The following is a 12,853-nucleotide window of genomic DNA, read 5'->3' as shown; positions in this document are numbered from 1 at the left end:
GAATTTTTTTGAAATTACTACGTTCCCCAACACTTAAGTGGATTTTTTGGTTTCCACACTTTCATGGTCTTCAAAACCCATCCTCTCCAAGACATAGCGTCTTGCATAGCATGCGATAAGCTAGTCGAATTGGAAAAGATGAAAAATACATGTTAAAATAGTTGAAGTCGTGCTTAATTACGAAAAAAACTATTGTCGTCGTTGCATATACCGTTTCAACATCGAAGGTCTCTTCGAGCTTAATGCTGTAGCGCCGATCTTCGTCCAGCTCAAGGAACCTGTCGCATATACCTCGGCCGTTGTGGCACCAGTCGCACTCCCCCGGGCGGTTTTCATCGTCCGAGTACGACATTTTCGGCCTATGTTCATAATTAAAATATTAAACTTGTACAATTAAATATATGTACTAAACAACCTAAATTAGATCATTATTATTAATCACGGGTTGACTATCGGTGATGGTAGCTCCTCCTTTCATTTCCGAGTGCATTATTACACCAAATTGTCTAGCACACACGAGAATGAAGGAGAAGCTACCCCCATGATGGCGTGGATGATGGAGGGGCTCCTAGATTTCTGCATTGTGCTCTCCAATTTTAGCATTCAAAGGAGGAGTACTTTTTCAATATGAGCATTCAATAAGCAAAACCAAATCGTAAAATAAAGTAGTATTCAAATTAGCATGCATTCAATTATAAGCAAAAGTACATCATCTCTTGTGTCCGTACATCGTCGAATATTATCACCAATACTTCTCGAATACTATCATACATATAGCATCGCTAATACAGCTAGAACCGTAGCGCCTGACGGGTATCGTCGCGGGCGGTGGACACCCAAAGATGAGGAACCATCACATGATCATAGCTCTAGTGAGATCCCTGAAGAACCTGCCAGGTATTGTCGAACCTGCCCTCCAACGCAACCATGTAGTGACGGACGTGCTCGTCCTCCTCGCTGACACGGTAACGTACCACCTCCGCGGTGTCCGGAAGCCTCGGCACCGTCACTGGCCCAAGCGACCACCACCAAACAAGGATCGGGTCAACAACGGGCTGGCTCCTCACCAACTTACGCCCCCCGGAAGGTAGCACCTCCCAATACCAGCCCGGCAGAGCCCAGTCCCGGACATGGCCTTGATCAAGCAGGCCTCCACCACCGAGTCGACGACGAGGATGCGGGATAGGCATCGTCGACGTCGGTGCGGGAACTACTTCTATATATAGTAAAATAAAGTAGTTTTATTAAATCAACTAGTTCAACTACTAAGCACTTAGTATAAATAAATAAAGTGGTACTTACTAAAAATAAACTACTTCTATAGTAAAATAAAGTAATTTAATAAATCAACTAGTTTAACTATATATTAAGCACTTATTATAAATAAAATAAAGTAGTACTTACTAAAAATAAACTAGTTTAACTAGTTTTATTATTTTTCTAACAAATTATATTAAACACTTTCTCTTCTTATTTTCCTTTTTCCTCTCTTCTAAATATGAACATATTCATAAATGACTTTGATCATACACAATTTTCCTATACATACACAATATGAACATATACATAAATTGACAAAGAAAATTCTATGAACAAAAAAAATCATAAAAATTCTATGAACAGAAAAAAATCATAAAAATTCTGTGAACAGAAAAAAATCATAAAAAATTGACATATTCGATCTTTGCATATATATGAACATACAAACATGCATATTCAACAATAATATCACCAAAAAATCTATTAACAGAAAAAAAATCTAACACAACATGAACAATTTACACAATATGAAAAAAAATCTAACAAAAAAATCTATGAACTACACATCCAAATTACTACACATCTAACAAAAAAATCTATGAACTACAAAAAAATCTAACAAAATCTAACTCAATTAACTACACATCTAAATTACTACATATCTAAATTAACTACACATCTAATTAAATTAGCAAAATGCATATAATTAAGCTCACGGGATGGCGATGGCGTGAGGGGCGCGGCGAGGGCGACGGGCAGCGGACGGCGACGGCGACGGTGCGTGAGGGGCGGCGCGACGCGACGGGGGAGGCAGGGCCGCGGCGTCGCGGGCGCGGGGCGACGACGGCGATGGCGAGGCGGAGACGGGCAGTCTGGCGGCGTTGGGGCGGGGAAGAACGAACTGAACGAAATTTTGACGAGTGCCAGTTATATAGATGGCGCATTGGTCCCGGTTCGTGAGACAAACCGGGACTAATATGACCTTTAGTCCCGGTTGGTGGCACCAACCGGGCCTTTGGTCCCGGTTGGTGGCACCAACCGGGACTAAAGGGGGGGGCATTGGTACTGGTTGGTGCCACGAACCGGTACCAAAGGTGTGCATTGGTCCCGATTCGTGGCACCAACCGGGACCAATGTCCTGCTGCCAAAGCCGCGGTGCGGTGGGATGTTTAGTCCCACCTCACTAGCCGAGGAGCGGCACGACCGGTTTATAAGCCCTGCCCCGCCAACTCCGTTGAGCTCCTTCAACTGTAGGCCTCTAGGCCTACTCTCGCACAGCTATGCATGTGGGTCTGCTGGGCCTTCTGTGGGCCTGAATCCTGGCCCATGGATGAGTTTCTAGTCGTATTCACACCGTGGTGGCCTAGTAGGTGGCATTTTTTTTAAAAAAAATATCAGTTTTTTATTTTCTTTTTTGCTTTATTTTTTTGTTTTGTTTCTACTTACAACAAAATACTTAATGTTGCTATTTTATTTATTCCAGGAAAATTCTTTTTGCTTATAATGTTTTGAACAGAAAATACTTTGCTAATTTTAGGTCCATAAATTTTATTTATGTTATCAAAGTTTACATTATTTTATTTTATTTTATTTTCTTCTTATATATTATATTAAAGTTTATTTTATTTTATTTGGTTTCTACTTACATCATCAATTTTCATCTCTTTTTGACTTCATTTGTTATTTTTCATGCATTTAGTAGGTGGCATTTTTTTAATTTTTTCCCAATTTTTTATTTTCTTTTTTTCTTTATTTATTTTGTTTTGTTTCTACTTACAACAAAATACTTACTGTTGCTATTTTATTTTTTTTCAGGAAAATTCTTTTGCTTATAATGTTTTGAAGAGAAAATACTTTGTTAATTTTAGGTCCATAAATTTTATTTATGTTATCAAAGTTTATTTTATTTTATTTTGTTCCTACTTATATATTTTATTAAAGTTTATTTTATTTTATTTGGTTTCTACTTATATCATTAATTTTCATCCCTTTTTGACTTCATTTATTATTTTTCATGCATTTACTGATTATTTTGAGCTATAAGACCCTGAACTTGAAAAGCATTTCAAATGAACTCTGAAAATTTTGAAAGTTGGCATGGTATCATCATTTAATCCACATAGCATGTGCAAGAAAGTTAAGAGGGTTACGCAAAAACTGGATGCACTTCGTGTACAAAACGGACAATCTCTTTTGAAGTATCAGGATTTTATACGGAAACTCGTCTGATACAAAGGGGTTTCATTCTTTAAAACTTATTTGAACTCCTGACTTTTTGTGTGTTCAAAATGCACACTTATTTGAACTCCTTACTTTTTGTGTGTTCAAAATGCACCATTCAAAGCCACATCATCAATTTTCAACCCTTTCTGACTTCATTTGTTATTTTTCATGCATTTACTGATTATTTTGAGGTATAAGACCCTGAAATTGAAAAACATTTCAAATGAACTCTGAAAAGGTTGGAAGTTGGCATGGTATCATCATTTCATCCACATAGCATGTGCAAGAAAGATGAGAGGGTTACGGCAAAAACTGGATGCACTTCATGTATAAACGGACAATCTCCTTCGAAGTATCAGGATTTCATACGGAAACTTGTCTGTTACAATAGGCATTTTAAATGAACTACGAAAAGGTTGAAAGTTGGCATGGTATCATCATAATAGTTGTGGACAAAGTCTTCACTTTTTCTTCGCTTGTGTCCTTTCCTTATTGCGTCGTAACTATGGATAATCTTCATCATTTATCAGGATGCTTGGGTCAGCCTTGACTTTGAAGGGAGGAATTTCATGAAACTTTTCATAATCTTCGGACATGTTTGTCTTGCCCTCCACTCCCACGATATCCCTTTTTCCTGAAAAAACTATGTGGCGTTTTGGCTCATCGTATGATGTATTCGCTTTCTTATTTTTTCTTTTTCTCGGTTTGGTAGACATGTCCTTCACATAGATAACATGTGCCACATCATTATCTAGGACGAACGATTCGTCAGTGTAACCAAGATTGTTCAGATCCACTGTTGTCATTCTGTACTGTGGGTGTACCTGTACCCCGCCTCCTGACAGATTGACCCAGTTGCATTTAAACAAAGGGACCTTAAAATCTACTCCGTAGTCAAGTTCCCATATGTCCACTATGTAACCATAATATGTGTCATTTCCCCTCTCGGTGGCTGCATCAAAGCGGACACTGCTATTTTGGTTGGTGCTCTTTTGATCTTGGGCGATCCTGTAAAATGTATTCCCATTTATCTCGTATCCTTTTCAAATTATTATAGTCGAAGATGGTCCCCTGGACAACGAGTACAACTCCTCACAAACAGTGTATTCACCTCTGAGACGTGTTTCCAACCAACTGCTGAAAGTCCTGATGTGTTCACGTGTAATCCAGTCGTCACACTGCTCTGGGTGTTTGGAGCGCAGACTGTTCTTGTGTTCATCGACATAAGGGGTCACCAAGGTAGAGTTCTGTAGAACTGTGTAGTGTGCTTGAGACCAAGAATATCCGTCCCTGCATATTATTGTCTCCCCTCCAAGCGTGCCTTTTCCAGTCAGTCTCCCCTCATATCGTGATTTAGGGAGACCTATCTTTTTAAGGCCAGGAATGAAGTCAACACAAAACCCAATGACATTCTCTGTTTGATGGCCCATGGAGATGCTTCCTTCTGGCCTAGCGCGGTTACGGACATATTTCTTTAGGACTCCCATGAACCTCTCAAAGGGGTACATATTGTGTAGAAATACGGGGCCCAGAATGACAATCTCGTCAACTAGATGAACTAGGACGTGCGTCATGATATTGAAGAAGGATGGTGGGAACACCAGCTCGAAACTGACAAGACATTGCACCACATCACTCCTTAGCCTTGGTATGATTTCTGGATCGATCACCTTCTGAGAGATTGCATTAAGGAATGCACATAGCTTCACAATGGCTAATCGGACATTTTCCGGTAGAAGCCCCCTCAATGCAACCGGAAGCAGTTGCGTCATAATCACGTGGCAGTCATGAGACTTTAGATTCTGAAACTTTTTCTCCGCCATATTTATTATTCCCTTTATATTCGACGAGAAGCCAGTCGGGACCTTCATACTAAGCAGGCATTCAAAGAAGATTTCCTTCTCTTCTTTGGTAAGATCGTAGCTGGCAGGACCTTCATACTGCTTTGGAGGCATGCCGTCTTTTTCGTGCAAGTTGCAGATCCTCCCGTGCCTCAGCTATATCTTTTGTCTTCCCATACACGCCCAAGAAGCCTAGCAGGTTCACGCAAAGGTTCTTTGTCACGTGCATCATGTTGATTGAAGAGCGGACCTCTAGGTCTTTCCAGTAGGGTAGGTCCCAAAATATAGATTTCTTCTTCCACATGGGTGTGTGTCCCTTAGCGTCACTCGGAACAGCTAGTCCGCCGGGACCCTTTCCAAAGATTACGTGTAAATCATTGACCATAGCAAGTACGTGATCACCGGTATGCATGGTGGGCTTCTTCCAGTGATCTGCCTCGCCTTTGAAATGCTTGCCTTTCTTTCGACATTGATGGTTGGTCGGAAGAAATCAACGATGGCCCAGGTACACATTCTTCCTGCAGCTTCCCAGGTATATACTTTCGGTGTCAGTTAAACAGTGCGTGCATGCGTGGTATCCCTTGTTTGTCTGTCCTAAAAGGTTACTCAGAGCGGGCCAATCATTGATGGTTACAAACAGCAACGCGTGCAGGTTAAATTCCTCCTGTCTGTGCTCATCCCACACACGTACACCGTTTCCATTCCACAGCTGTAAAAGTTCTTCAACTAATGGCCTTAGGTACACATCAATGTCGTTGTCGGGTTGCTTAGGGCCTTGGATGAGAACTGGCATCATAATGAACTTCCGCTTCATGCACATCCAAGGAGGAAGGTTATACATACATAGAGTCATGGGCCAGGTGCTGTGATTGCTGCTCTGCTCCCCGAAAGGATTAATGCCATCCGCGCTTAAACCAAACCATATGTTCCTTGGGTCACATGCAAACTCAGCCCAGTACTCTCTCTCGATTTTTCTCCACTGCGACCCGTTTGCGGGTGCTCTCAACTTCCCGTCTTTCTTACGGTCCTCACTGTGCCATTGCATCAACTTCGCAGGAACTCTCTTCCCGTGGGGCTCTTCGTCAACATCACCAGGGTCATCTCGTCTGATCTTATACCGCAATGCACCGCATACCGGGCATGCTTTCAAATCCTCGTACGCACCACGGTAGAGGATGCAGTCATTAGGGCATGCATGTATCTTCTGCACCTCCAATCCAAGAGGGCATACGACCTTCTTTGTTGCGTACATACTGTCGGGCAATTCATTATCCTTTGGAAGCTACTTCTTCAATATTTCCAGTAGCTTCTTAAATCCTTTGTCGAGCACAACATTCTCTGCCTTCAACTGCAGCAATTCCAGTACGATACCCAGCTTTGTGTTGCCATCTTTGCAATTGGGGTACAATCCTTTTTTGTGATCCTCTAACATGCGATCGAACTTCAGCTTCTCCTTTTGACTTTTGCATTGTGTCCTTGCATCGACAATGACCCGGCGGAGATCATCATCGGACACATCGTCTGGTTCCTCTTGATCTTCAGCAGCTTCCCCCATTGCAGCATCATCGGGCACATCGTCTGGTTCCTCTTGATCTTCAGCAGCTCCCCCCATTGCAGCATCACCGTATTCAGGGGGCACATAGTTGTCATCGTCTTCTTCTTCTTCGTCGTCTTCCATCATAACCCCTATTTCTCCGTGCCTCGTCCAAACATTATAGTGTGGCATGAAACCCTTGTAAAGCGGGTGGGTGTGAAGGATTTTCCGGTCAGAGTAAGACTTCGTATTCCCACATTTAGTGCATGGACAACACATAAAACCATTCTGCTTGTTTGCCTCAGCCACTTCGAGAAAATTATGCACGTCCTTAATGTACTCGGAGGTGTGTCTGTCACCATACATCCATTGTCGGTTCATCTGCATGCATTATATATAATTATGTGTGTCAAAAGTAAGAAAATCAGACAAATATCTATCTAAAGTAAGAAAATCAGATAAGTATCAGAAAGAAGATAAGAACAAGAGGCTCACCACGGTGGCGCCGGCGACGAGATCGGCGCGGCCGATCAACGACGGTGAAAACGGGGACGGGGCGTGACGGACCGCTAAATCTAGACAAATCTCGGAAAAAATGGAGCTCCGAGGTCGAGCTTCGAGAGGAGAAACCTTAACTAGTGTGGCTCGGGCATTTCATCGAACACCTCATTTGCCTAGGAGGTGAATTAGAGCACCCAAATGCCCTCTCCTCGCCGGATTGAAAAAACAGAGCACTATGGAGTACTCTGCCGCGGCTGTGGGTATATATAGGCAAGTTATTTGTCCCGGTTCATGGCATGAACCGGGACTAAAGCTCCCCTTCTGCCCCGGTTCAAGCCACGAACCGGGACCAATGGTTGTGCGCCAGGAGCAAGGACCATTGGTCCCGGTTTGTGCCTGGAACCGGGACAAATGGTTCCATACGAACCGGGACCAATGCCCACGAGGCCCCGGCCGGCCCCCTGGGCTCACGAACCGGGTCTAATACCCCCCATGGGTCTCGGTTCTTAAAGAACTGGGACTAATGGGCTGGCCAGGCCCGAACGATAGCCTTGTTTTCTACTAGTGCGCATATTTCCATGCCCCTCGATAAATCGTCATACAGAGCAAAAAAAATATCTTTTTTGAAATTTTTGAATTTAAACGCTCCATTTGTAGTAAAGTACGTACGATCTAATTAATGCCATGAGAGTTGTTTCCGACGTGTTCTTAGCAGTCTAGTTCCTGTTTTGACAGGTCTCTGGTTTGAATGTTCACTCATTCATTCATTTGAATTCAAAATTCAACTACAAAATTTGTTTGAAATATTCTTGGTATTTTCCGGTAACCGTGGTAACCACGTTTACCCGCCCCCCTCGGTAAAATTGCCTCATTCAGTAACTAAATCCTTGCCAGGACCTCGCCCTCGTCAACCGCCCGTGGCTGCGCGACGTGACCCTCCCGGCCACGCTCTCTTCACCATCACCACCCTCACCCGCCTCTACCTCGGCCTGTGGAAGTTGCCGGACAAGGCCGCCCTGCGTGGTGCCTCCTTTCCCCACCTCCGCGAGCTCGGCCTGGGTTGCGTCGAAATGGAGCAGGGCGTCGTCGACTCCCTCGTCGCCAGGAGCCCATTCCTGGAGGTCCTCAACATCCTGGGATGCAAGTGGCTGCGCCTCCGCCTCATCAGTCAGAGCCTACGGTGCGTGCTCGAGAACGGAGGACATCGCCGTGGTAAAGGCTCCGCTCCTCGAGCGGCTCATCCTGTTTAGATCTTGCAAAATAGCTGGTGGCATCTCCACGAGACTCAAGATTGGCGATGCCCCCAAGCTGCATGCTTTTGGGTACTTGGAGCCAGGGCAGGTCCTAAAGGTCCGAGACACCATCGTCATGGTAAATCTCTGGTCTCCATTTTGTTCAGTTAACAAATACTGTATGTTCGACCGGTGGAGGTCCATGACTCAATTGTGTGTTTTACTTTTTGAAATTGGGCAAATTTCAGCCAGGAATAGCAAGCGCAAGTGCCGTGGTCACAAGCGTGAAGATTCTGAGCTTCAATGTCTGTTTCGGAGTTCGCAGTGATGTCCAGATGGTGCCCACCTTCCTCAGATGCTTTCCCAACGCCGAGAGACTGCATATCATGGTAATTCATCCAATACATGTTCTGCTCTTTATATGTGGTAGTTGCGGGGGAGACCGCTGCATATTATGATTGATTGCATACATCAAGTCAGTCGTTGTGAACTTGTGATAGCTCTTTTAAATGGTCTTTTTTTTTGGTCTTTTTGGTTTCGTACCCTGTAATTCAGAGTAAGATATGTGTTATAAGTTAAATTTCATGCCTTGCCATTTATTCTCAGCCACCATACCAGTTCTTCTCGACAATCTATAGACTAGAATACACAGTTAGAATTATGGAGGGTTTCGTGCTGATCTGTTTGTGTCAATGACATTTGGCAAGATTTTTTTTTCTTGTGGCACAATGATTATTATTCCTGTATCTTGATTTATATTGCTTTACTTCTTTACTTATATCCAGATTTTCTTGTTCTAGTGTTTCTCACAGTGTTCTTACGAACTACTAGTATTTGTGCCAACTTTTTTATTTAGAAAAAGAGTATTTGTGCTAACTGCTACTCCCTCCGTCCGAAAATACTTGTCAGCGAAATGGATGCATCCAAACGTATTTCAGTTCTTAGATACATCCATTTTTATCTATTTATGCGACAAGTATTTCCGGACGGAGGGAGTATGTTATTGTCAGGAGGCAATGCTTATTTGAGACTTGTTAGAGTTACACATAGTAAACTAGCGCGCTCATGTTGACAGTTTGCTTTTAGGGTATTGGTATACCAACATTACAAAATTTTGTTAAGACTAAAGTCATCCATTGTGGACTGAAGTTTGCAGCCTCACATATACCTTTATTTGCTGCTCATGAATTATGCTGTCAGATCTTGTTTAGCGCAGCCACATACACCATTCTGATTTCTTCTTCTCTGCACTACTAGGCTCTTTAGTACTTAGTAGTACATTCTGCTACTTATCTGTAAGTGTCCTTAGTCATCACATCTCCTACAAATGGGATCCAGCATTTAGTTATGGATCAGTATATGATTCGCAGTATTTTAGTGTTGAGCAGTTTGCACTGCACGTGGTGTAGATTTTGAACTTGGCAGCAAACATGCTCTATTTGCTCACAAAAATAAAGACATTCATAATACAATTCCCTTTTCTTACCTTGTCTTTCCGGAAAGCTAATGGAAACTAAGGACCAATTTATCTCACCTTATTCTTGCTCTGCTTAATAAATTTCTGTGCATGCCACTTAAATTTTTTGTTTCATCTTGGAGCAGATTTTGTTGCTTGCAGTGTTCTCTCTTGTTTGCATAGATTTGTCAAGTCAATTATCATTGGACTCCTTTATGCTCTTTTTAGTTTTTTAACTTGGGAATGTGAGCCATGTATGTAGTTATGGATGCTAGGCGGCCCGCGAATAACAGAATAAGATGATGATAACATCATCAATATGAGTAGGCGTAAGTGACCAATGACCATATTCATTCTTGACTAATATAGCTAAAAGGCCAAGCATTGCCATTCATTCTCAGCGATCAGTCCATTTCTACTGCCCATGCAGACTAGAGTATGCAATTATAGTTATTGGGGTTGCATGTTCATCTGTTTTTCTTTATGTTAAGTCATTTGTTACCCTAGTTTTGTTGTGCAACAGTTGATTTGTATTGCTTCACTTCTTGATTTGCCAGTATGTCCAGATTTATAATTTTTCTCATCGTGTTCATGCTACCTGGCAATGTGTTGTGGAGTGCCGATGATGCAAATGGCATGTAATGCTTATTTCGAACTGACCAAACTATACATAATAAACCAGCATTTGATGCGTGGTAGTATTGATTTGTCATTTCTCCAACAAGATAATTAATTTGAGCTTCCCTGAGATGCTTTCGCTGGTTCTACCAATTTTTGCAGAGTAAAAGATGCGCTGAACCCACTGGCAACTACCTCACACTCCAGTTCTGGGAAGAGTCTGACCTCGAAGAAAACCTCGTCTCGCGCATCAGTGTGATGAGTTTCCGTGAGTTCACCGGGGAACCAGGCGAGGTCGGCTTCCTCGAGTTCTTCTTCCAGAGTGCGCGGGCGCTGGAGACCGCGTCTGTTTCCATGGCCAACTCAACCTTCACACCGTTCTCGACGCAGGAGGCGTATGCCAAAGTGAAACGCAGCTCGAGGATCAAGGCAAGTGAGTCCAACATGGTTGTCCTTGGAAGCACCGGCCCCGCGGGAGGTGAGATCTGGAGCTTGAAAGACGGGGCGGATTTTTCGTTCCATGACCCCTTCTCTGAAGTGGAGGTGGTCGGCTGAGCTTTAGTTTGTGGGGTGAAGTGGGATGGTTGTTTTCTGATGCAAAACTCTGTCTGCTGCTAACCGTGCCCTTTGTGATGGTCTGGCAAATTTGAGGCTTGATGCAAAACTATGCGGCAGACTGATGAGCTGATATTTTGCTTGACCTGTGCTACCAGTTTCCCTGTCTATCTATCTATACTCCTTGAACCATTTCATTTGTGGCAACATGTTTCATTCCTTGCAGTACCTGGTTTTTCCTTTCTTTCTTTTAGACCGACGGGAAGCCGAAAACGCCCCCCACCCTTATCATTACTCTGCATGAATGAAACATGATAAAAAGATCAGGTTCTTTAATTTCAAAACATGAAAGCAGTAAGCAAACTATGATAGCAGTAGCTAAGTATTGCACTTCAGGCAGGGGAACCAACAGAACCTGCTTTACCATAGCATTCAACGCTAGCCACCCAAACCGGCTTAGCAGAGAGCCATTTCTGGTTGTTAAAAATTGTATCAGCCTAGATGAAGATACTAAAATTGACAATATGGGATTTTTTTTTCTTATGACGTATGCGCCGTTGTGTGGTCGTCAATCTTTTTTAACTGTTGTTTGAGAAAAATATATTGAAACCGAGAACATGAAATTGATACTGCCATTTCGCGAAAAAAAATTGATACTGCCAAGTATACCAAGAAATGCACTTTCAATATTTTATAATTCTTTTTTTTGTAGAAACTAATGTCAGAGGCATCACATTGAAGACTGTATCCGTGTCCTAAGGAACAATACTTTGAAATTGAGGGAGTACTAATAAAAGAATTTAATAACAAACTTCAGAAAAAAATCTCAACAAAATGAAGACAGATATAATAACTACACCAGATGCATTAAGATATCTTTTTCCCCATAGATCCAAAATGCATTATGATATCTACCCATCCATCCAAAAATACCAAGGTGAACATGGTTTCATGCACACCCATGTGAATATTTTTTTTAAAAAAAAAACTAGGAATTTTTTGAAATTCTGAAAGTTTGGGGTATCAAACTTGGTATGCCATTCTACTCACGTGTGATGTGTTACCCGTGATACTCTTAGTGAAGACAATACAATTGGAACATTAATTTTCATCAAACATTGTTCTTCACTATAGCTATGATTTGGTCATTTCTGCAAGATTACCATGGATGTCATTTCTTTGTGAAACATCATACGCGAGTATACTGGTTGATGCAAGATGAGAATGGGGAGGGCAAGGCAAAGCAGTGAATCCTCTCCTTTCCTAGTAAAATTCATAGTATATGGCTTTGGATCATTTCTCTTCCCTTGCAATCTAGTTGAACCTCCCTTGATCTGAGCTGTATTGGATAAGTGCTGTAGTATCGGGACTTTTCTTCACCTGGCCTCACAGATTCAATACCGAAAGACTTCTCTTCGCATACTGACCAGCTAATTCCGGGATTAGCTATTCTCAATGACTGGTGGATGCCTCTTTTCTTCCTTAGAAATCCAGAGAGTGTGTAGCGATAACCAAATCTGACTATACTAGAAACTTGAGGTCATGTATAGGCAACTGGCCTTAGACTAGTGTATTGAGCTACAGGACAGGAATGACCCATCATAATTGCTGAAGAAGCCTTGGAAAAGGATAA

At 42.4% G+C, this 12,853-nt stretch overlaps 1 pseudogene; it reads left to right on the top strand.

Annotated features, from left to right (window-relative positions):
- LOC123038946 (uncharacterized) overlaps positions 1-8,919 on the top strand; it is a 41,344-nt pseudogene extending 32,425 nt beyond the window's left edge.
- The last annotated feature ends 3,934 nt before the right edge of the window (positions 8,920-12,853 follow it).

The sequence above is a fragment of the Triticum aestivum genome, chromosome 2B (genome assembly GCF_018294505.1).
Source record: "Triticum aestivum cultivar Chinese Spring chromosome 2B, IWGSC CS RefSeq v2.1, whole genome shotgun sequence".
NCBI lineage: Eukaryota > Viridiplantae > Streptophyta > Magnoliopsida > Poales > Poaceae > Triticum > Triticum aestivum.
Note: the sequence above shows the minus strand (reverse complement) of the source record. Positions and strands in the feature narration are given on the sequence as shown.